The sequence below is a fragment of the Chiloscyllium plagiosum genome, chromosome 8 (genome assembly GCF_004010195.1).
Source record: "Chiloscyllium plagiosum isolate BGI_BamShark_2017 chromosome 8, ASM401019v2, whole genome shotgun sequence".
In the NCBI taxonomy this organism is placed as follows: Eukaryota; Metazoa; Chordata; class Chondrichthyes; order Orectolobiformes; family Hemiscylliidae; genus Chiloscyllium; species Chiloscyllium plagiosum.
This window is the reverse complement of record NC_057717.1, coordinates 73,424,600-73,434,080: the sequence shown is the minus strand read 5'-3', so window position 1 is coordinate 73,434,080 and position 9,481 is coordinate 73,424,600. Positions and strand designations below refer to the sequence as shown.

General features: G+C 40.8%; 1 protein-coding gene across 7 annotated transcripts in view; it reads left to right on the top strand.

Annotated features, from left to right (window-relative positions):
- Positions 1-369: 369 nt before the first annotated feature.
- The window catches only part of LOC122552141 (mucin-5AC-like), a 120,657-nt gene continuing 111,545 nt past the window's right edge, over positions 370-9,481 (top strand). For all 7 annotated transcript variants that reach the window (XM_043694634.1, XM_043694632.1, XM_043694637.1 and 4 more), the window contains exon 1: positions 370-707. The gene's annotated coding sequence lies outside the window, so the exon portion shown is untranslated. The remainder of the gene's footprint in view (positions 708-9,481) is intronic.

The window sequence follows — 9,481 nt, the reverse complement described above, 5'->3', positions numbered from 1 at the left end:
CATTGCAAAGAAGAAGACTAAGAGGGGATTTCATAGAGACATACAAGTTGATCAGAGGATAGATAGGGTAGACAGTGAAAGTCTTTTTCCTAGGATGATGACGTCAGCTTGTACGAGGGGGCATAACTACAAATTGAGGGATGATAGATTTAAGACAAATGTCAGAGGCAGGTTCTTTACTCAGAGAGTGGTAAAGGCGTGGACTGCCCTACCTGCCATTGTAGTTAACTCAGCCACATTAGGGAGATTTAAACAATCCTTGGATGAGCACATGGATGATGATGGGATAGAGTAGGGGGACGAGCTGAGAATAGTTCACAGGTTGGCGCAACATCGAGGGCTGAAGGGCCTGTTCTGCTCTGTATTGTTCTATGTTCTATATTCTAATACTTTCTGTCAGTATTCACCAAAGAGAATGGATTGATGGAATATGATCTCAAAGAAGGAAATGTCGAATTTCTCAGCAAAGTTGCTATTTAGGTGTTGTGCACCTAAAAAAGTATTGAGGTAGAGAAGATTGGGAGCTATCCCAGTCTATAGAGGGAGGCAAGAGAACAAACTATTGAAGCATTGACGGAAAATGTTGTGTCCTCTTTGGCCATAGGGGCTGTCCCAGAGGACCGGAGAATGGCCAGTGTTGTCCAATTGTTTAAGAAGACAGCAGAGATAATCCAGGAAATTACAGATGTGTAAGCCTCGGTTTGGTTGTAAGTAAATTATTGGAAAAGATTCTCAGGGACAATTTCTATACGCATTTAGAAGCAAATTGACTTATTAGTGATAGGCAGCACGGTTTTGTGTGGGATGGGGGGAGTCATGGCTCACTAACATGATCGGGTTTTTGTGGAGCTATCGAAGATGATTGATATGGGGCAAGCGGTTGATATTATCTCCATTGACTTTATTCAAGCCTTTTACAAGATCCCTCATGGCAGACTGGCACAAAAAACAAAGTCACATGGTATCGGGGTGAGCTGGCAAGCTGAATACAGAAATGGCTTAGTCATATGAGACAGAGAGTAGTGGTGAAAGGACACTTTTCAGAATGGAGATTTGGAGGCAAAAGTGAGGACTGCAGATGCTGGAAACCAGAGGTTAGATTAGAATGGTCCTGGAAAAGCACAACGGGTCAGGCAGAATCCGAGGAGCAGGAAAATCGATGTTTCGGACAAAAACCCTTCACCAAGAATGAGCATTCCTGATGAAGGGCTTTTTCCCGAAACGCCGACTTTCCTGCTCCTTGGATGCTGCCTGACCTGCTGTGCTTTTCCAGCACTACTCTAATCTAAAGAATGGAGAGTTGTGACTAGTGGTGTTCCACAGTGACCAGTATTGTACCTCTGCTGTTCATGGTCTGCAGAAATAATTTGGAGGAAAGCCTGGCTTGTCTAATTCGTAAACTTGTGGACAATACAAAGATTGGTGAAGTTGCTGATAGATCAGTTGGAGGAATGGGCAAAAAGAGGGCAGATGAAGTTTAATCTGGACAAATGTGAGGTTATGCATTTTGGAAGGTCAAGTACAGGTGGAAATTACACAGTGAATGGCAGAACTTTTGAGAATCTGATATACAGAGGCATTTGGCTGTGCTGGTCCACAGATTACTGAAAGTGGCAGTGCAGGTAGATAAGATAATAGAAAATACCTATGGCATGTTTATCTTCATTGGAAGGAGCATTGTGTATGTAGGCAAATTATACTGCAGCTTTATCAAACTTTAGTTAGGTCACACTTGGAATATTGCATACAGTTCTGCTCACCACACAGCATGAATGAGGATATTTTGGAGAGGTTACAGAAAAGGTTTACCAGGACATTCCCTGTTATGGGAGATATAACCTATGACACAAGTTTGCATAGATTTGTTTTTTTTTCTCACTGGAATGCATGTGGTTGATTGTGAATAGAATGGATAAAGTGGAAAATATGAGACTTTTTCCCAGAATGGAGGGGTCAATTACGAGGGGATATAGGTTCAAGTTGAGCGGGATATGTATAAAAGTGATGGGGGGAGACACGTTTTTCACACAAAGGATGTTGAGTGCCCAGAAATTGCTGCCAGAGGAGGTGGTGGAAGCAGATACAATAACAGCATTCAATGGACGAATACATGAATAGGAAGGGAATAGAGGGATACAGAACCTGAAAATAAGAAAAGTTTTAGTTTGGAAGGGCAAAGTATGTTGGTGCAGGCTTGTTCAGACCGAAGGGCCTGTTTCTGTGCTATGTTGTTCTTTGTTCATTGAAAGAACTGCCAATCATTTTTGTGCAGTTATATACTTTCAACTCAAGTTCGTGCTTAATGTTTAGTTCACCACGAATGGTGAGAACATCCTTTTCGAATTTTTCTTCATATTAGGAATATACTTAGATTTTTCTGTTAGCCGCTAAAACGTTGTCACTGTATCCTGAATGATCTACACCCGAACGCCATATACCAGTTCACTTGAGCTGAGTCAGCTTGCACGCCCAGATAGTTGGCTTACTTAAGTTTAAACTACTCATCTTAGACTCAATCATCTCCATTCCAAATTGTATGTAAAGTTCAGGCATCTTGTGGTTGCTGCGACTTAGCAGTGTCTTTATTCTGAGGCACTGAATTGAACCTGTCACATTAATTAATACTAACACTGGTATAACCTTTCTTTGTTCACTTCCAGAATATGCACCTTTAAGAAACCATCTTGAAAGCATTCCTTCAACCCTATCGCCCCACACTCGTTGTGTAGAAACTCTTTATTAGTTCTGACCCATCCCAGGATAGTAATAATGGCAGGAACTACAACAGCAGAATTTTTGCCGTTTCACAGTCTCCAGCTGTATCAAATAAAACAGCCCAGTTAGTGATACCATATCCACCTGTCTGATATATGCAAATCTAAGGCAAGGTGGTGCAATTGTGGTAAAAACACTGGGCCAATAATCAAAAACCTCAAGCTAACATGCTGAGTACATGGACAAGAATCCTAAAATGGCACATAGTGAATTATGAATTTAGTAAAAATTAGGAAGTAAAGCCCCATGGCAATTATATAACTATTGTTGATATCTGTAAAACAAAACTCTATCACAGGTATCATTTACATGTACATCGGCATCCTCTTCTGCTCTGGTATACATGTGATAGTTTGTAGCAATGTGATTCACTCTTATCTGCATTCTGAGCAATTAGGGAGAGAAATAAAAGCTGGCCAAGCCAGCCCCCATCCCATAAACAACCCCCCCACCCCTAAATCTTACAGCAGTGACTTGAATCCACTTACATCAGATAATAACTCAACGTCACAGTCACTGACAGCAACTTCTCTCTTTTGATCTAAAGCTTAGGCACTAACACCAATCTCTTCCTCTCTGATATAAATCAATCCGATAGTCACTAACACTAATCTCTTCCTGCCTGATATAAATCAAACTTCTGTGAGAAATTCTCACCTTTGTTTTAAATGAGAGCCACCTTACCTTAACTATGTTCCCTCGTTCTAGATTCTCCCACAAAATTTAAACATCCTTTTAACATCCAGTCAAGTCCATTAGGATTCTGCATGTTTTCATTAAATCATCTTCAAAATGCTCTTCTAAACTCCAGAGAATATCAGTCTGACCTTTCTACGTAAGGGAATCCACTCACGCCAAGAATTCATCTAATAAATAAAACCTCTCTGAACTGCTTCTAAAGCATTTGTATCCGTTTGTAAGTACAATGCCCTGTATTTGGCAAGACTCGAGACACAATCTCAGCAATGCCCTGTGTAACTGAACCATAACTTCCCTTGCATTCATGTCTCTTCGCAACAAACTAAAATGTTCTATGAGCTTTCCTGATTATTTGCAGTACATACATTCAAATCTCCTGAGACTCGTGCACAAGGACACCCAGCTTTCTCTGCATCTGAGAGCTCTGCGACTTCTCATTATTTAAATAATATGTTTCTCATTTTATTCTTTCTCTTGGAATGGACAATTTCACACTTCACCACGTTATACTCCATTTATCATATCCTTACCTGCTCACTTAATTTATTTACATTCCTTTGTGGACTTATGTCCTTTTCATAACTCAGTTTATCATTGTGCTGTCGTAAATTTGACTGCCACGCCTTAACTCCCTTCATGCAAATTATGTATATAAGTTATAACGAGGTGACGTCCCAGAATTGTCCCTGTCGTACACCACTCTGATATTCTGCCAGCCAGAATGAAAAAGACCACTTGTTCCTATTCTCTACTTCCTGTTAACAAACCAATCTTCTTTCCTTGCCAATATATTAAAATCTTATAAAATGTGACATCTTATCAAATATCTTCTGGAAATCTAAATACAATACATCCAGTGGTTCCACGTTAGAAACAGCACAAGATTTTCTTCAAACAACTCCAATAAATTGATTAAACATGACTTCGCTGTGATAAATCATAATGACTCTGCCTGATTATCATGTTCTTATCTAAGTATCCAATTATGATATATAATAATAGTTTCTATTTTTACTATGAAAAATTTGAACCTAACTGACCTGTAGTTTCCTGCTTTCTGCCTCCCTCCCTTTTTAAGTAAAGAAGTCATATTAGTTATTTTCCTATTCAGAAAAAACTTTCCCTGAATCTAATACATTTGAAAAATTAAAACCAAATGCATCAAGTAATTCACTGGCTACTTCTTTTAGGATCCTAAGGAGAAACCCTCAAGAACTTGGAGATTTGTCAACTTACCATTCCAACAGTAACACATAGTCACTGATACCAATCCCCTCCTGACAAACATGAATCAACTGTACATTTCTGAAACCAATTTCCACATACCTAATATAAAATAGCACCACTATTTGATTGATTCCTCTCTTGCCCACTTTGACTGCTGTCTGTACCGAAAGAGATTCAAGGAATCATCCAGTCTGCTGCAGCACCAGCAAGTTCACATTGGAGAGATACAGTTTCCCTCACTCTATGATATTCACCTATCCAGGCCTCTCATGATATTATAAACCTTTTTAAGATCTCAGCCTCTGACACTCTAAGTAAAATAGCTCCAGCCTACTCAGCCTCCTCTTATAATTCAAAGCTTCCAGCACCAACATATTCTTGTAAACCTGTTTCAAACCCTTTCAAACTTACAACATCTTTCATCTAGCAGGGAGACCAGAATTAAATGCAGTATTGCATATATGGCTACATTTATGCCGTGTGAAAGGATAGTACTGATTAGTTTGTTCCGACATGGGGTGGACCCTTCTGCTAATTTAAACCTGCAACACAGAAAAGTTGACCTCAACCGTAATCCATTAAAATTCGAGAGGCAAAGAACAATCTCCGATGTCACTATTTAAAGTAAAAATAAACAATTTTATTCTTTAAGTCCAACAGAGAATATTAAAACCAACAATTATTCGCAACTACTTTCTCTTAAACCATATTTTACCTCCTACTCTACAATACTAGTCCAATAAAATATCCTAATTAAGATTTACGAACTAAAAACAGTTTCAAAAAGCCAGTCAGATTCGTCGATTCTTCTTTGTAAATTTTCCTCTGTAAATGTTCCCCAGGTCGGTTTCAATGTTCTACTGCACAAAGTTCTTATAGACAAGTACCTTACAGAGAGCCCTTCAGCTCACAGTCTATGTTTGAGGACGTCATTGGCAGTTCTCCTTCTAACTGTCCAAAATGTCCAGTTTTATACACCAAAACATCAGATTGTTTCATTGGTTATAATATTACCAAACTACTACATTCACATTTTATTGGATTTTGGTATCTTGGGCCATAATTTAAACTGATTTGCCAAATTTTAATTTGTTTTTGTTTCATGGCAACTCAGTTTCAGCTATTTGTTTCCCGAGTTTTACATTCTTACTTTGTTCAGACTCCTCGTGATTTATCAGTCCTTGCTGGTTTTCACTCTTCTAAGGATACAGTATACCTCTACATCTTCATAACAAATTCGCAAGTGGACTTTCTTAATTGCTACACCACGCAGGATGCAGTATTTAATGTTGATTGATTGTTGTAGAATCATACACTCATACACCCGGAAAACAGACCTTTCAGTCCAACGAGTCCATGACAAACATAATCCCAAACTAAACCAGTCGTACCTGCCTGCTCCTAGCCCATATCCCTCCAAATCTTTCCTATTCATGTACTTCTTCCGATCTCCTTTAAATATTGTCACAAAGGTAGTCAGTTTTCTTTCTAAAAGCTGTTTCTTGGCTCAAGAAAGCTCTGTCCTTGATTTTTTTTCAGAGGAACCGGGCTCTGATCAGTCTGGTTTGGTACAGAGATGAAAAGGATTTTGAAAGGCCTCTTGTTTATATGTAAACAGACGAGACTTCAGGCCAAAGTGGTCATGTTTTAGAAGTAGCCTGTATAATTAAAGGTACATGGTCAGCTCTCGAGCTGAGTAGTTTCGTTCATTCTTGAACTGGTGAGGTGTTCAAAATTGAGCTATGTGGAAACTCTCTCTCTCTCTCTCTTTCTGCCCTTCAACTTCAATCTGTAAGTATGTGTGCCATTTATAATGGGTTCTACGGGCAGCACAGTGGTTCAGTGGTTAGCACTGCTGCCTCACAGTGCCAGGGACCCGGATTCAATTCCTGCTTTGGGCAACTGTCTGCGTGCAGTTGGCACATTCTCCCTGTGTCTGCGTGGGTTTCCTCTGGGTGCTTCGGTTTCCTCCCACAGTCCAAAGATGTGCAGGTTAGGTGAATTGGCCATGCTAAATTGCCCGTAGTGTTAGGTAGATGAGGCAGGGCTAAATATAGGGGGGTGGGTTTCTCTTCGGAGGGTCGGTATGTACTTATTGGGCTGGATGGCCTGTTTCCACACTGTCGGTAAGCTAATCCAATCAAAAGGAGTTTGCTTATTTGGACTGTTGTGTAGATTCGAAACAGCATACTTAAATCTAGTTTGGTTCGACTGAATTCTGTAGGGATTCTTTATTCTGATCTTTGTGTTTCATTGTGTAATTTTGTGAATAAAGTTTTGCCTGTTTTAAACCTGGCAGTCAACATCGCTAACTTAATCTGGGTAATTTTCACTGTACACTTACTGAAACAAATTGCAAAGTTATAGTCTTGGCTGCCTGCTTAAGAATGTTTTGAGTGATCTGGCCGAGTCCATAACACTGCCATGTAATATTTAAGTCCTGCCCTTATTTGTTGTACGAAAATGTAATACCTAACATTTAACCAGATTGAATTCCACCTGCCATTTTTTAATCCATTGGCCCTTTTGATCAAGATCCCTTTGTAATCTTAGAAAGCCTTCTTCACTGTCTATTTTGCCCTAATTTTGATGTCATCCGTAAATTTACTAACTATGCCTTCTATATTCTCATCCAAATCACTTACATAAATAACAAGCAAAAGCGGACTCAGAAGCAATCTCTGTGGAACACTACTGGTTACAGGCCTCCAGTCCAAAAAGCAACCATCAACCACCACTCTATCTCCTGCCAGTAAGCCAATTACAATATATACTCAAAGTTTGTTAGAAGATTTGTAGCTTCCGGTTGTCAGTTCTAGCTGTCCGCTGCAGTGGCCGATATAGTAGTGTAATAGTAGTGTAATAGTCCTATAGTAATAGTATAATAGGGACAACACTACTATTTTAGGACAAGCTGAACAGAGAACAGCCAGGGAATTCCTAGAGGCATGGCACTCATCCACAGATTCTATCAACAAACACATCGACCTGGACCCAATATATCGGCCACTGCAGCGGACAGCTAGAACTGACAACCGGAAGCGGCAGAGACCAGCCAGTATAAATGTCGGCGGAAACATCACAGAAGCGCTTCACAGGAGGCTCCCAAGCACTGAGGATGTCACCTAGACAGGGGACGAAACGTCTGCAACACAAATTCCCAGCTCGGCGAACAGAACCACAACAATTATATATACTCACGTAGAGATTGACTCTTCCACGTTTATTTTAAATTAAACTTATGGGCTGGACTATTACATGGATACTACTTTTGAGTTGCAGAAATTCATGCTACAGTCCAAAGTACATTATCATTAGCAGAAGCCCAAATGATCTTTAAATGAATAAAAAAAAAATACACGACAAATTATTGGATAAAGGCAATAGCAACAAAAAAACCCTGAAGTCTAACTTATGAGCTAGCCCTGCAATGGACAATGAGTATAGCTGAGAAGATCATCGGGGTCTCTGTTCCCTCCATTACAGACATTTACACCACACGCTGCATCCAAAAAGCGAAGATTATTGAGGAAGACCCCATATGCTCCTCACGCAAACACTTCTACCTTCTGCTATCTGCCAGAAGATACCGATCTGTCTTTCACAGCCAGACTGTGCAATACTTTCTTACGCCAAGCCATCAGGCTCCTTAACACAGTATGATTGGACTCTTTTCTCATCTGAAATTCTTTGCACTTCGAATTGCTGCTAGAAAAATTGTATATTTTTATCATTCTTCTATTTCCATGTAACTTACGTGTTTTGCACTTCTTATGAACTTAATAGCCTGTATGATTGTGTAGTTTGTACTGTCGATGTAGCATCCTCGGTCCTGAACAAACGCTGTCTTGTTTTCACTGTATCAGTTATACATGGTAAAAATGACAAATGTAAGCTACTCTATTTTACTGTGGAGGTCTGCAACAGTTTTGTACCTGAATTGGTTAAGAAATTGCAAATGTGTACAGTAATAAACTGAAAGGGCTGTCACTGTAATATTTGAGGAGAAAGTGAGGTCTGCAGATGCTGGAGATCAGAGCTGGAGATGTGTTGCTGGAAAAGCGCAGCAGGTCAGGCAGCATCCAGGGAACAGGAGAATCGACGTTTCGGGCATAAGCCCTTCTTCGGGAATGAGGAAAGTTTGTCCAGCAGGCTAAGATAAAAGGTAGGGAGGAGTAGCCGGCCTGTCTCCCCAGTATAGAGGAGGCCACATCGGGTGCAGAGGATGCAATAGATGATGTGTGTGGAGGTGCAGGTGAATCTGTGGCGGATATGGAAGTTTCTCTTTCCAATCCTCCCACTTCCTCCAAACGTCTCTTTCCAATCCTCCCACTTCCTCCAAACGAAAGGAGTAGCCATGGGCACCCGCATGGGCCCCAGCTATGCCTGCCTCTTCGTAGGATATGTGGAACAATCCATATTCTGCAACTACACTGGCCCCACCCCCCACCTTTTCCTCCGCTACATCGATGACTGTATCGGCGCTGCCTCGTGCTCCCACGAGGAGGTTGAACAGTTCATCCACTTCACCAACACCTTACACCCCGACCTCAAATTCACCTGGACAGTCTCAGATTCCTCCCTCCCCTTCCTCGACCTTTCTATTTCTATCTCAGGCGACCGAATCAACACGGACATCTACTACAAACCAACCGACTCCCACAGCTACCTGGACTACACCTCCTCCCATCCTGCCCCATGTAAAAACGCCATCCCATTCTCCCAATTCCTTCGACTCCGCCGCATCTGCTCCCAGGAGGACCAGTTCCAAAAAAGCACA